Source organism: Pan troglodytes, chromosome 20 (genome assembly GCF_028858775.2).
Source record: "Pan troglodytes isolate AG18354 chromosome 20, NHGRI_mPanTro3-v2.0_pri, whole genome shotgun sequence".
Lineage (NCBI taxonomy): Eukaryota > Metazoa > Chordata > Mammalia > Primates > Hominidae > Pan > Pan troglodytes.
In genome coordinates this window covers 55090848-55106933 of record NC_072418.2, presented here as the reverse complement: position 1 = coordinate 55106933, position 16086 = coordinate 55090848, and the positions used below count along the sequence as shown (strand labels likewise).

The following is a 16086-nucleotide window of genomic DNA, read 5'->3' as shown; positions in this document are numbered from 1 at the left end:
TATGTGATCACACCTCAGTAAAACTCTGGGCACCAGGGCTTGAATGAGCTTCCCTGGTTGGCAATATCCCATAGGTGTTGTCGTGTATTGGTGCCTGGAAAGGAATTCACCCATGACTCTGCAGGGAGAAGACAAATGGAAGCTCCAAATGTGGTGCTTATCCTGGACTCTGCCCTGTCTGCTTCTTCCCTTGGCTGATGCTACCCTGGATCTTTTTCATGTAATAAACTGTAACCGTGAGCATGGCAGCTTTCAGGGAGCTCCATGAGTTCTTCCAGTGAATTGTCCAACTTTAGGGTGATTTGGGGAAGCCCTGAAATTGCAGTGGGCATCTGAAGTGAGTGTGGTCTTGTGTGGACTATGTTTCCTGTAACTTCTCAGTTTACCTCAAATGTCTCCTAGGAGAATGGAGAGTGGACCTAGGTCAAATTGTGGATTTGTGTGTTGGGAAACCAAAGTTTCATTTTCGGCTCTTCTATTTTAAACTTCCAAATTAATGGCATAACTGGTTAGTGCTTTTTACTAAAAATTCAGGAATGGTAAATGTAGAGAAATTTCCTATCTACTGCTGTTCAATTGAGAAGATAGCCTAGGTTTATCTAATAATTAAAAGAATGGCTGGGCATGGTGGCTCACGCCTGCAATCCCAGCACTTTGGGAAGCTGAGGTGGGTGGATCACCTGAGGTCAGAAGTTCGAGACCCGTCTGGCCAACATGGTGAAACCCCATCTGTACTAAAAATATAAAAAAATTAGCCAGGTGTGGTGGCATGCACCTGTAATCCTAGCTACTTGAGAGGCTAAGGCAGGGGAATTGCTTGAACCAGGGAGGTGGAGGTGGCAGTGAGCCGAGATTGCACCATTGCACTCCAGCTTGGGCAACAGAGGAAGACTTTAACTCAAAAAAAAAAAAAAAAGAATGGCAGAATTTGGCTGTTAAATCATGTGATCCTTGTGTTTTATTTGTGAGAGACCTTTTTTTTTTTTTTTCACATCTTTCTCTTTAGAATATTTTTATGTCCAGACTTTTTCTGTCACTGCTGAGGTCACAATAGTAAAGTGTATTTCCTAGAACGTGTCCATATTATCATTTCTAAATTAATTTACATTTAATTATACAAATGAGTCCAGCGATTTCTAATGCAAATTACTCCATGCTTTTCTCTCACATTTATCTCATTTTTTATTAATCCATTCTAGATCCTTTATCTGATTCCAGTTACCTGCTGAATACTTACATAATGGATCTGCAAATTAAGGATGAGCTTGATTTTAGGAAGAAGAGTATCTCATAGAATTAGGAAATCCAGTGAGACAAACATGCTTCTCTACAAGTGCGTCACAGATCAAACCTCAATATTTTCTGCTCCTTGCAGTCTTCAGGGATTGTGAAAAAGTAAGAGCCTCTTTTGGATACTTCAGTGGTCTCTTTGGAGACATTTATGAGAAAGTTGTAATTGCCTCTGGTAATTAGCATCTGCAAAAAGTTTTTCAAAAAGTTATCAACTCCCTAAGTCAGCTGTCATTGCTGCTACAGGTAAAATTATAATTGCACTTCTGAGGGAAGATGAGATCACAGACTCACAAACCTTTATCTCAGGGTCTGGCTGCCTCCTTCCCACACAGTGCTGTTATGACCGTCACACAAACTGGGCTGTCCTGGCAGTGGGAAGGAATCAGGTGAGTATTTTTGTGTTTCAGTCTGGCAGGCAGAATCTGCAAGAAAAGAAGTCCAAGTGGTCATGTCTGGAAAGGGATTTCTCTTTTGTAGAAACAAAGTCAGTAGCAAAGCCAGACAGGGAGGAGGAATAATTCCTTTCTTATGGGCTGAGTCAGTAAAGAGAGATGAGAGGCCTAAACCTTATACCAATCCCTGATGGATACAAAGCTATCATAATAAAATCCGGACGAGCACGGTGGCTCACACCTGTAATCCCAACACTTTGGGAGGCTGAGGCGGGCACATCACTCGAGTTCAGGAGTTTGAGACCAGCCTGACCAACATGGCGAAACCCCATCTCTACTAAAAATACAAAAATTAGCTGGGTGTGATGGCTGGCGCCTGTAATCCCAGCTACTTGGGAGGCTGAGATAGGAGAATCACTTGAACCCGGGAGACAGAGGTTGCAGTGAGCCGAGATCACACCTCTGCAGTCCAGCCTGGGTGACAATACTAGACTCCATCTCAGAAACCAAACAAAACGAAGGTAACTTAATAAAATCTTCACTTAGGATGAGAGTTGGTGAATAATTCCAGTAATCATTAAATAAGATTTATGGTGCTCAAGGATTGTAGTAAATAAATATATATGTTGTTCACACACCTCATAAGAATCACACAGTACATTTACAGTATTTTAAATAATATGCTTATACTGCCTCCATGATTATAATGAAGAGTAGGATAGAGCTAGAAAAATTACCTTATCCTGTGCAGAAACCATATATCTGAAATCATTTCCAGAATAAAATTGTTTTTTAAGAAATCTAACTCTGTATAAATGATGCGCTTAATGGAGACAGTGATTGTCCTCCACGGAAAACCTCTGTGCTCTTAGGATTATGGTGAGGCTGCTTTCCCTCTTGAGGTTAGGGAAGTAGCATTTAAGGGAAGGGTAACTTTACTATTAAGAGTTGCAAACAGCAGTAGTCAGGATCAACTGTATCTTGTGTTATTTTTCCTGGTCAAAAATATTCTGCATAACTCTTTAATTTTTTTTTTTTTTTTGAGATAGAGTTTTGCTCTTTTTGCCCCAGATGGAGTGTGTGATTTTGGCTCACTGCAACCTCCGTCTCCCGGGTTCAAGCTATTCTCCTGCCTCAGCCTCCCGAGTAGCTAGGATTACAGATGTATGCCACCATGCCTGGCTAATTTTTGCACTTTTTTTAGTAGAGACAGGGTTCCATCATGTTGGCCGGGCTGGTTTCGAACTCCTGACCTCAGGTGATCCACCGATCTCGACCTCCCAAAGTGCTGGGATTACAGGCACGAGCCACCGTGCCCGGCCTATCCTACTCTCTCATTCTATGAGGCTATTTCAGATTACACACACAAGTGAATCATGCAGTATTTGTCCTTCACTGACCGCCTTACTTCCTTAGCATAACGTCCTTAAGATTTATCCATGTCGTCATCTCTTGCAGAATTTCCTTCTTTCTAAAGGCTGAATAATGTTCCGCTGTATATTCACACATCCCATTTTTTTCGTCCATTCATCATTCAATGGATAGTTAGGTCGTTTCCACGTCCAAGCTATTGTGAGCAGTGCTGCAATGACCGTGGAAGTTCTGATATCTCTGAGGTCCTGATTTCAGTTATTTTGCTATATACTCAGAAGTGGGAAGGCTGGATCATATGGTAATTGTCACTATTTTATTTTATTATTTTATTTTAGAGACAGAGTTTCCCTGAGTAACTGCAGGTCTGCAGGCGTCCACCACATCTGGCTTCATTTTAATTTTTCTGAGGAACATCTGTATCATTTTCCATATAGGCAGCACCATTTTGCATTTTCAGCCACAGTGTATAAGAGTTACAATTTCTCTGCCTCTTTGTCACACTTGCTGTTTTGGGTTTTTGCTAATAGTAATTATAAGAGGTGTGAAGGGATACTTCACTGTGGTTTTGACTTGTATTTTCTGCAGAATCAGTGACATGGAGCATGTTTTTATACACCTGTTGGGCATTTGAATGTCTTCTTTGGAGTAATGCTATTCAAGCCTTTAACCCATTTTAAAATTGATCTATTACTTTCTTGTTTTAGGAGTTATTTTTTGCTATTGAGTTGTGAAAGTTCACTTTACTATGATTTCGACATCCATAATGCTCAAGATTTTGTGTTCTCCAGATTCCATTTTGCAGATATTTCTTCTGTTTTAATGTATTTTACAAATTACACTACCCTGCTAATAGTTTCACATAACTTGTACATTAACATATTGATTTCTGACTGATCAAAAATTACCAATAATTGATTTTCTATCTATATTGTTTTATTAGCTGTTAGTATTTCATGTTTAACAGTCTAGAAACAGAGTAATATACTTCAATAATTTCATTGATAAATGCTGTAGTATTTTCTCCTCCTATTGGATGAGTTAATGAGTTTTTCTGCTACCAAAGTAATATTGAGCCATTCTTGCATTCAGTAAATCCAACTTGTACCAGGGGAAGTTTCCTTCAGGATTATACTCTAAATAGTGCACCAACAGAGTGTATTGGGATTTCAAAGGTTACTGACGTTGGATATTGACTTATGCAGTAATTCTTTACACAGGAATGGAAACTTGTTTTGAACAAAATTATAAAATAAAATACCAGAGATGGAAAATAAAATGACATGGTAAACAAACAAAACTAACTAGGTCCAGATTTTTTGAAAACACAGCTGAATGGTCTGTTAGCATAGCACAGGCCTTAGCAATCACCTTCGCAGGCACCCTAGTCAGGTGCAAGTCTCCTCTCAGCCCCTAAGCAGCTTGTGAATTTCCACAAATCACTGCATCTCTCTGTATCTTAAGTTCCTTTTGTCTCTACAAGGAAAAGTATGCCAGTGAATCCATCATACAGTTATAAAAATCAAAGAAGGTATCATACATATCACATTACAGCAGTGATTCCCATATCGTAAGTGCTCTTTACATGTTATACATTCAACCCTAGAAAGCCTCTTTGCAAAACAAAACTTTAAATGTTTCTCAGTAGAATACGGGTTTTTCCATTGATATTATTAATGGATAATATCACCTCACATACACTTCATGTTCTCTGCAGGATCTTCTGGCTCTAAAGATGAATATCAGTCACTGGGAACTCACAGAATGGCCTCCAGGGAGTTGGCAATAGGAATGATCTACTTGTCGTAGAATTTTGTTGGAATCCTGAAGAGTTTCTGTCTTCTTTACTATTATGTCTTCTTTTACTTAACAGGATGCAGGTTGAGGACCACAGATTTGAATTGGAAGCACCTGATTATAGCCACTTCTTACGCATTCTGTTTAAGGGTATCCCCAAGACACACCTCTGTATGCAGCACCAAGTCAATGTCAGATTTTATATTGAATAATTTCCTTCATGATTTTGGATTCTGGTTTGTTATCCTCACAGAGTTGGTAGGGTGTGATCGTTGGCACCACCTGTGCCTGCAGTGTTTCAAGCCATCATGATGAGCCCCAGGAACTCCAGATGTATAGAATTTAAAATAAACTATCCTAAGAATATGGAGCTTTCTATTTTCCTCTACTGGACCTTGAATATGCTGATAAATATGGTTTTACCCTATGCGTGTGATTGCCAAACAGCAGCAGAAACATTACAAACAAAACAAGATAGGATAGTTTTCTTCTGTATTCAGGACAAAAATCAAAGAATCAGCATATATAGCATTGGTATTATTCTCTTATGTTTCTTGCTGTGGCTGTTAATCTGTGCCTGCGTCTTCATAAATTTTATCTGGTACAGACACAAGTGGAAGCTCACACACATTCTTAGCACCGATATCCCCACCCTGAACTTCTTTTAACTCTTTTCGGTGATATGTATTATTATTTTTTATTTTTTTAATAGTTTTTTTTTAATTAAATTTTAAGTTCCAGGATAAATGTGCTGGACGTGCAGGTTTGTTACATAGGCAAATGTGTGCTGTGGTTGTTTGTTGCACCTATCAACCCATCACCTAGGTATTAAGCCCTGCATGCATTAGCTATTTATCCTGATGCTCTACCTCCCTCCTCCTCCTGGACAGGTCCCAGTGTGTGTTGTTCCTCTCCCTGTGTCCATGTCTTCTCATTGTTCAGCTCCCATTTATAACTGAGAACACGTGGTGTTTGGTTTTCTGTTCCTGTGTTAGTTTGCTGAGGATAATGGCTTCCAGTGATAAGTATTTTGATTAAGTCAAAGACTTATTATAGGTTATAAATCACAGTTCACTGGAGTTTCACAAAAGAACATAACTCTTTATGCAGCACGTGGATGAGGAAACAGAATACTGCCAGTTCACCAGAAGCTCCTCTGTGCTAACTCACTATCCTCAAGGTTGTCGTTCTGTTGGAACTATTTGTAGAAGTGTTGCTGTCAAGATACTGGTTTACATTTATTCCAGTATTTAAGAGATTAAATCACATTTGTCTGTTTGCTACTTGATATAAATGAAATCAGCATAAATTATTTCATATTTGGCTCCTATATTCCATAAGAATTTTTTGTGAATATATCTTTATGATTATGGTTTTTGGTTTTTGTTTGTTTGTTTGTTTTGATACGGAGTCTCGCTCTGTTGCCCAGGCTGGAGTGCAGTGGCACGATCTCGTCTCACCACAACCTCCACCTCCCGGGTTCAAGCAATTCTCCTGCCTCAGCCTCCCCAGTAGCTGGGACTACAGGCATGCGCCACCATGCCTGGCTAATTTTTGTATTTTTAGTAGAGACGGGTTTTCACTATGTTGGCCAAGCTGGTCTTGAACTCCTGACCTCGTGATCCGCCTGCCTCAGCCTCCCAAAGTGCTGGGATTACAGGTGTGAGCCACTGTGCCCAGGAACAGAGTGAGACTCTGTCTCAAAAAAAAAAAAAAAAAAAAAAAGTTAAACTCCAAGACACATATGCATCAGTTTCTTCAACCCAGGAACAAAAGAATAACTGAAAATTGCCCTGCAAAAAAGGCAAATCAGTTTTATCCTCAGACAATATCTAAATTCATGTAGTATTAGAGCTTTCTACATGAACTCTAGAGTCGCTGAAACTCAAGCTAGTAAGACATTCATTGGCTCAATCCCAAGGAAGAAACTAGGGTTTCCACAAGGACTGCTAAGATAGAGGAGAGTCAATAGAGGAAGAAACACACTACAGCATTTTCTCCTACCTTGAACAGAGGCAGTTATGAGTCCTACATCCAAATAGCCACCTCTGAGACCCTTCTCTTCCCTATAGGTTCTCCCCCTCTTCCTGTAATGTCAACCCGAGACTTCACTGGAGACTGAAATTGCAAAGACTAGTTTAGAAATAGAAATTTAAAAAATAGAAGTGGGCTGGGTGTGGTGGCTCACACCTGTAATCCCAGCACTTTGGGAGGCCGAGGCGGGCAGTCACCTGAGGTCAGGAGTTCAAGACCAGCCTGGCCAAAGTGGTGAAACCCCGTCTCTCCTAAAAATACAAAAATTAGCTGGGCGTGGTGGCAGGCACCTGTAATCGGGAGGCTGAGGCAGGAGAATCGCTTGAACCCGGGAGGCGGAGGTTGCAGTGAACCGAGATCACACCATTGCACTCCAGCCTGGGGAACAAGAGCAAGACTTCATCTAAAAAAAAAAAAAAAAAAGACTAGAAGTGAAGTTGTTTTGAAAAAAAATCCCCAGGATTTCTCTTTCTTTTTGTGACAAACTCTGTTTTAATTCCATTTCTTTAGATTCTGTATTTGTCTGTTTGGCACCTGTCCATCACAGGGCCAATTATATTTATTATATTTCCTTATTTTCTGTGTTCTTTGGTGCTGTGACTGTGTCTTCCCTGACTGGGTAGAGACTGCCCATCTTGGGGCTAGCACATTCTTAGACGTAGAAGTGGGTTTCCTGGAGCCAGCCTTTCCTATGAAAATTTACCCACCCAGAGCCCATGCCCCAACCCTCTCCATGTCAAACTCTCACACACCAAGCCAATATTCTGCTCTCCTAAGTCAACACAAAGCCAGATACCAGACAACTAGGAACAGCCCCTTTCCCCAAGGCCCTCAGGAATGCCTCAATCTGGCCAATCCTGAACTGTGCACCCCGCTCTGCCCTGCCTTTCCTTTAAAAATCCCATTGGCCTCTCTGTGTCATCACTCAGTTACTTTTCTAAATTAAGACCCATGCACTGAATAATGTCAGAGCTAGAAGATAGAAGTCTGCTTCTGATGTGGTGAAAATTAAGAACAAAGGGATTTTACAGAAGGTTGAGAAAAATGCCCTTTGGTTAAATCCTGTAATTTTAGATTCTGTGAGCATCAGAAATCAGGAAGCAAGATCCAAAACATCTATGACTATAATATGAAGCCTCACACATGTGCAGTGATTTATATTTACCACCTCCTTTCACGCGCAGAATGCCCTGTGAGACTCACAATATCCCTGCGAGGAATGCCGGCAACTGCTATATCACTGGAGGATTCAGACTTAGAAAAGTTAACGATTTGTCCAAAGACAGCAACAGGAAGTCCTGCCTCTAAAAGCAATCAGTGCTCTTCACACTACATCTCAGCAGTTTCCCTCTAATGGAGAAGACCCCTTGGTGACTTTGTTATCCTTTAATTCCTGAAAATGGGCAAACAATATAATGGGAGATGTATGCCCAGATTCTGCTTTCTTTATACCTCCCTGTGAAGCCTCTCCTTTCTGAGAGGCTCAAGCTGTAAGAACTGACATCCTCAGAGACTGGCAACCTGGAACTCATGAGGAGAGATTATTAGAAACTCATAGAGGTGTCAGCATTGAAAAGGGAGATTCTGCTGGGTGCATTGGCTCACACCTGTAATCCCAGGACTTCAGGAGGCTGAGGCAGGTGGATCACTTGAGGTCAGGGGTTCGAGACCAGCCTCAGCAACATGGCAAAGCCCTGTCTCTATTAAAAATACAAATAGCCAGGCGTGGTGGCGGGTGCCTGTAATCCCAGCTACTCGGGAGGCTGACGCAGGACAATCACTTGAACCCAGGAGGCAGAGGTTGCAGTGAGCCGAGATTGTGCCACTGTACTCCAGCCTGGGTGACACAGCGAGAGTCTGTCTCAAAAAAAAAAAAAAAAGAAAGAAAGAAAGAAAGAAAGAAAAGGCAGCTTCTTGCCTTGTGTGTTAATCTGCTCAGGCTGCCATAACAAAATGCCATTGACTAAGTAGCACAAACAACAGATATTAATTTTCTTAGTGTTGTGGAGACTGGAAGTTCAAGATTGAGGTGAAGGCAGGCTTGCTGTTTTCTCCTTGGCATGCAGATGGTCGCCATTATGAAGTGTCCTCAAAGTCTTTATGTGCACGACACTCTGGTGTCTCTCTCTGTGTCCATATTTTCCCTTTCTATAAGAACATCAGTCAGATTGATTGGACCCCACTCTAACACCCTCATTTTAATTTAATCACCCTTAAAGGGTTCTATCTCAAAACACATTCTAAGGTACTGGAGATTCGGGGCACTTCAACATTTAGATTTGGGTAGCAGCACAAAATTTTTCACATAACACCTTTCAGTGATCCACCCTTTGGCCCCTTTTGGCTGAGCAAAGTGGCTTATGCCTGTAATCTGAGCACTTCAGGAGGCTGAGGTGGAAAAAATCCCTTGAGCCGAGTTCAAGGCTGCAGTGAGCCATGATCGCCACTGCGTGGCAGAGCAAGATCCCATTTACTGAAGCAAAAAATGAACTAATCAGGGAATTTAGGATACCCATCACATTAAATGCTTATCATTTCTTTGCGTTGAGAACATTTTAGATCGTCTCTTAGCTATTTTGAAATGTACAATAAATTACTGTTAACAATAATCTCTACTGTGCTAACAGTAGAGCTTATTCATTCTAACCATATCGTTGTACTAATTAATCAAAATTTCTTCACCACCAGCACCCCAACTTTTTGCTGTACGGAAGTTTAGGATATAATCCCAATTGTCTATTTTTGCTTTCATTGACTGTGCTTTTGGGGTCATATCCAAAAATCATTGCTTGGACAAATATGATGTAGCTCTTCTCCTATGAATTATTCTAGTAGTTTTATAGTTTCAGACCTTATGTTTAAGTTGTTAACGCATTTTGAGGCAATATTTGAATAAAAATCGGATTAGAAAACCCCAATTTTATTGTTTTTCTAGATAGATATCCAAATGCATCCTTTCACATCATGTGTTCTTGGCACTATTGTTGAAGTCAGCTGACCATGAATGCATGGGCTTATTGCTGAGCTCTCTATTCCATCCCATTGGTCCATCTGTCTGTTTTCATGCCAGTGTCATATGTTTTGATTAGTATAGCTTCATAGTAGATGTTGAAATCAGGTAGTGTTATACCTCCAGCTTTGTTTCCTTTACCCAAGATTACTTTGGAAAATTTGGGGGGTTTTGGGTTTCATATGAATTTCAAGATTGTTTTTTCTATTACTGTGAATAATGCCATTAGAATTTTGATAGGGGTTGCACTGAATCTGCAGATTGCTTTGGTTAGTATGGACATTTTAACACTATTAATGCTTCCAATTCCCAACCACGACATATCTTTTCATTTTTTTGTATATTCTTCAGTGTTTTATCAACATTTTATAATTTTCTGTTTACAGGTTATTCACCTCTTTAGACAAAATCACTTCTATGTATTTTATTGTTTTGCTGGTTATTGAAAAAAGATTGTTTTGATTTCTTTTGCAGAGAGTTAATTGTTAGTATATAAAAATGCAACTAATTTTGCTCACCAATTTCATATCTTCAAACTTTTTAAAAGTTCATTTATTATCACATTATTTCTAACAGTATTTTTGTTTAGTCTTGAGTTTTCTGTGTATAAGATCATTACTAAACAAGCATAATTTCACTTTTCTTTTTTATTTGAATGCTTTATATTACTTTTTCTTGCCTGATTGCTCTGGCAAGAATGTTCACCACTATGTTAAATAAAAGTGGTGAGAGTGTGCATCCTTGTCTTGTTCCTGATCATAGAGGCAAGGCTTTCAACTGTTCATCTTTGGGCATAGTATTAGCTGTGGGTTGGTCATATGTGGCCTTTGTTGTGCTGAGGTGCATTCCTTCTATACCTAATTTGATGAGAGTTTTTATCATGGAAGAATGTTGAATTTTGTCCAATGCATTCAGTGAATCTGTTGAGATGCTCATATGGATTATGTTTTCATTCTTTGTATGTGGTGCATCACATTCACCGATTTGCATAGGTTGACCCATCCTTCATCCAGGGATAACCTACCACTTCATTATGGTAAATAATCCTTTAATGTGTTGCTTTTTTTTTTTTTTTTTTTGAGATGGAGTCTCACTCTGCCACCCAGGCTTCACCTCCTGGGTTCAAGTGATTCTCCTGCCTTAGCCTCCTGAGTAGCTGGGAATACAGGCACCTGCCACCATGCCCAGCTAATTTTTGTATTTTTAGTAGAGACACGGTTTCACCATGTTGGCCAGGCTGGTCTCGAACTCCTGACTTCAGGTGATCCACCCACTTCAGCCTCCCAAAATGCTGGGATTACAGGCATGAAGCCACCGTGCAGGCCTATATATATATATATACATATATATATATATATATATACACATATATATATATATATATACATATGTATATATATATATATATTTTTTTTTTTTTTGCTAGTATTCTGTTGAGGATTTTTGTATCTAAGTTCATAGGGAATGTTGACCTGTAGCTTTTTCTTGTATTATCCTTGTGTGTAGCTTTGGCATCGGGGTAATGCTGGCCTCAAAAAAGAGAATGGAAATGTTTTCTACTCTTAAATATTTTGAAGGAATTTGAGAATGATTGGCATTACTCTTTTCTTAATGTTTGGTAGAATGCTGCAAAGAACACATCATGTCCTGGGCTTTACTTTGATGCAAGTGTTTTATTACTGATTGAATCTCGTTTCTCATTCTTGGTCAGTTCAGATTTTTAATTCGTTTTCGTTTTTCTTAATTTTATTTATTTGAGATAAGAGTCTCCCTCTGTTGCCCAAGCTGAAGTACAGTGGTGCCATCTAGGCTCACTGCAACCTCCACCTCCCCGGTTAAAGTGATTCTTGTGCCTCAGCCTCTCAAGTAGCTGGGATTACAAGCATGCACCACCACACCCAGCTAATTTTTGTATTTTTAGTAAAGACACGGTTTCGCCATGTTGGCCAGGTTGGTCTCAAAACTCCTCACCTCAAGTGATCTGCCTGCCTCAGCCTCCCAAGGTGGTGGGATTACAAGGGTGAGCCACTGCACCTGGCCTAATTTGTTTTCCTCAATTCTGCATTAATGAAAGATACTTTCTATTTCCTCATGATTCAGTCTTAGCAGGTTTTATCTTTCTAGGAATTTCTCCACTTCTTTTAGATTGTCTAACTTGTGGGCATATAGTTGTGGATAATGTTGTCTTATGACCTTTTGTATTTCTGTGGTATTAAGTGTAATGTCTCATCTTCCATGTCTGATTGACTCTTCTTTTTTCTTGGTTTGTTTGGCTAAAGGTTTGTGATTTATGTTTTCAGAAAAGCAAACTTAGTTTCAAGGATCTTCTCAATTGTGTTTTTCTGCTCTCTCATTTTTTTCTGATTACACTGGATCTTTATTACTTCCTTCTTTTTACTGACTTTGAGTTTAGTTTGCTTGTCTTTTTCTAGTTCCTTAGGGTGTAATGTTAGGTTGTTTCGGAGACCTTTGTTGTTGTTGTAGGCATTTATTGCTCTGATCTTCCCCCTTAGAACTGCTCTTGCTGCTTTCCACAAGATTTAGTATGTTGTGTTTCTATTTGTTTGTCTCAAGATACTTTAAAATCTCTCTTGTGATTTCTTTTTTGACGCATTGTTTGGGAGCATGTGGTTTAATTTTCCCATATCCCTCCATCTTGAAATTCCTCGTTATTGATTTCTAATTTTGTCCCATTGTAGTAGGAACTAATACTTGATATAATTTCAATTAAATTTGATAAGAGTTGCTTTGTCTTATCTATATGATCTGTCCGGAGAATGTTCCATATGCCTGAGAAGAATGATACTCTACTACTGTTTCATGGAATGTTCTGTGTATGTCTGTTAGGGTACATTTGGTTTAAGTGCAGTTTGCATCCAACGATTCCTTATTGATTTTCTGTCTGAATGATCTGTCCACTATGGAAAGTAAGATATTTAAGCTCCCTACTAGTATTGTATTGCAATCTGTCTCTCCCTTCAGATTAATATTTGCTTTATATATTAAGGTTCTCTGATGGTGCACATATCTACATTTACAATTCTTATATCCTCTGGATGAATTCACCTCTTTATCATTGTATAATGACAATTTTTGTACTATTATAGTTTTTCCTTAATGTTTATTCAACCTCTACTCTGTTTTGGTTTCTATTTGCATAGAATATCTTTTTCTAGTTCTTCACTTTCTGTGTTCTTAACGGTTAAGTTAGTCTCTTCTCACAGCATATACTTGGGTCTTTTAAAAAATTATTATGATATTCTGTGTCTTTAAATAACTTAATCCATTTACATTCAAGGTATTTATTTATTTGATGGAGTTTTGCTCTTGCAACCTCCGCCTCCTGGGTTCAAGCGATTATGCTGCCTCACCCTCCCAAGTAGCTGGGATTACAAGTGCCCGCCACCATGCCCAGCTAATTTTTTTTATTTTTAGTAGAGACAGGGTCTCACCATGTTGGCCAGGCTCGTCTCGAACTCCTGACCTCAGGTGATCCACCCGCCTTGGCCTCCCAAAGTGCTCGGATTACAGGCTTGAGCCACAGTGCCTGGCCTCATTCAAGGTAATTATTGATAGTTAAGAACTTACTCCTGGCGGGGCGCAGTGGCTCATGCCTGTAATCTCATCACTTTGGGAGGCCAAGGCAGGCAGATCACAAGGTCAGGAGTTCGAGACCAGCCTGGCCAATATGGTGAAACACCGTCTCTACTAAAAATACAAAAAAATTAGCTGGGTGTGGTGGCAGGCACCTGTAGTCCCAGCTACTCAGGAGGCTGAGGCAGAATTGCTTGAACTGGGGAAGTGGAGGTTACAGTGAGCTGAGATTGCACCACTGCACTCCAGCCTGGGTGACAGAGTCAAACTCTGTATCAAAAAAAAAAAAAAAAAAAAAAAAAAACTTACTCTTCATTTTATTATTTCCTCATTGTTTTCTAGATTCTCTGTTTCTTCCTACTCACTTGCTGTCTTTGTTATTAGATGCATTTATGAACTGGTATGTTTAGATTTCTTGCTTTTTATCTTTTGAATACTTACTATAGGTTTTTTGCTTCATGATTAGCATGAGTCTCGCATATAACATATTTTACTTATAAATGGCTATTTTAACCTGATAAAAAGTTAACTTCTATCACATAGAAAATACTACACTTTTATTCTTCCACCCACATTTTATATTTTTGATGTTAGACTTCTTTTATATTGTATATCCCTAAACAAGTTAATATGCCTATTATGTTTAACAGTTTTGCCTTTTAGACTTTATACTCAATATATAAGTGATTATCATACTTCCATTACAGTGTTAGAGTATCCTGAAATTTGATTCTGCATTTACTTTTATCAAAGAGTTCTATCCTTTCACGTTTCCACGTTACTACTTAATGTCCTTTTTTAAATATTAAAAAAAAACTCCCTTTATCATTTTCATAAGACAGGCCTAGAAGTGATATACTTGCTTAGCTTTTGTTTGTATGGGAAAGTCCTTATACAACGTCCTTCATTTGTAAAGGACAGATTGCTAAGTAAATTATTCTTAGCTGCCAGGGTTTTTTTCTTCTGTAATGTAATAACATCAACCTACTGTCCTCCTGGCCTTTAAGAGTTTTTACTAAGAAGTCTGCTGATAGCTTTATAGAGTTCCATTGTAAATGATGAGTCTCTCTTCTTTTGTGCCTTTAAAACTCTGTCTTTGGGCCGAGTGCGGTGGCTCATGCCTGTAATCCCAGCACTTTGGGAGGCCAAGGCAGGCAGATCACTTGAGGCTAGGAGTTCAAGACCAGCCTGGCCAACATGGTGAAACCCTATCTCTACTAAAAAATATAAAAATTAGCCAGGTGCGGTGGTGCACACCTGTAGTCCCAGCTACTTGGGAGGCTGAGGCACAAGACTGGCTTGAACCCAGGAGGCAAAGGTTGCAATGAGCCAAGATGGTGCCACTGCACTCCTGTCTGGGTAACAGAGCAAGACTCTGGCTCAAAACAACAAAAAACAAAAACCCCTGTGCTTCTGTCTTTGATTTTTGGCAGTTTATTACAACATGTCTTGCTGAAGTTTTATTTGAATTAAAACTAATTGGAGACCTTTAAGCTTCCTACACCTAGACATTTATATCTTTTCCCAGGTATAGACATTTTTGGCTACTATTTCTTTAAATAAGCTTTCTATAGCCTTCTTTCTGCTTTCTTTCTTGAAATCCTGTAATGTGAACTTGGCTCTTTTGATGCTGTCCTGTACATCCTGATGACTTTATTTTTTTATATTTTTTTCTTTCTTCTCCTCTGAGCATGTATTTTCAAATAACTTATCTTCAAGTTCACAAATTCTTCCTTCTGCTTGTTCAATACTGTTGTTACCGCTCTCTATTGCTTTTCTCATTTCACACTCGTGTTTTCAGCTCCACAATTTCTGGTTTTGATTAGGTCAGAGTACACATAGATATCTAAGAGATGAGGCAGTACAGCTGATATTTGGGTTACATACAGAATAGCAGGGGAGTTATTAGTGTATATAAAGTATGATGAGAGAATGAAGGTGGGAAGTAAGGAGGCCCAAAAGATCAAGTGGGGTCAGGACAGGTGGTAGTGAACCCATGCCCAAAGAGTTAAATAAACCAGTAACTAACAAAGATTATGAATTTACAGAACAGCAGATAAGAAATAACTTTCTGAAATGTTCAAACTCCCTCTACAAAACTGGCCAAAATTGGTTGAAACCAATATGGCCAAATGGAGTTTGCACAGACCAAGCATGCTGATGTCACAGCCTGAATTTCCTCACCATGTTTCAAACTCCCACTAAATGTGCGCATGATGCATGAGGAGACATGAAGAGAACTGTGCACGCCTGAAGACTCTCCAGACCTCTCCTTTCCTTCTACCTATCACCTGAGAACCCCAGAATCCACCTCCTAAACGTTTTATAATTAAATTACTGCCTTAAAACCAGCACAGGGAGACAGATTTGAGCTTGACTCATCTTGTGAGTCAACTTACAATAAAAAAAACTTTTCTTTCTCAAAAACCTGGTGTCAAAATATTGGCTTCCAGTGCCTCAGGGAGAGAGCTCCTTTTGCTTGATAACAGTAGTATCAATTAGACCAGATGGCATAACAGGGGCTGCAGGTTCATCTTTTCTTAGTGCCTTTCCTCACCCTTAAGAATCTTTTGGGACTGTTCCATTGCTGTGTGA

The 16086-nt window shown here is 39.4% G+C and overlaps 1 long non-coding RNA gene and 1 pseudogene across 1 annotated transcript; one reads left to right on the top strand and one right to left on the bottom strand.

The window, feature by feature from the left end:
* Positions 1-1166: 1166 nt before the first annotated feature.
* LOC134809122 (uncharacterized) lies at positions 1167-16036 on the bottom strand. Its single transcript, XR_010153949.1, has 3 exons — positions 15891-16036; positions 1589-1715; positions 1167-1476 (listed from the first exon to the last, which is right to left on the bottom strand). It is a non-coding gene; the product is annotated as an uncharacterized LOC134809122 (long non-coding RNA).
* On the top strand, positions 4821-5563 carry PANTROV1R-PS278 (vomeronasal 1 receptor panTroV1R-ps278 pseudogene; annotated as a pseudogene).
* Positions 16037-16086: the final 50 nt, after the last annotated feature.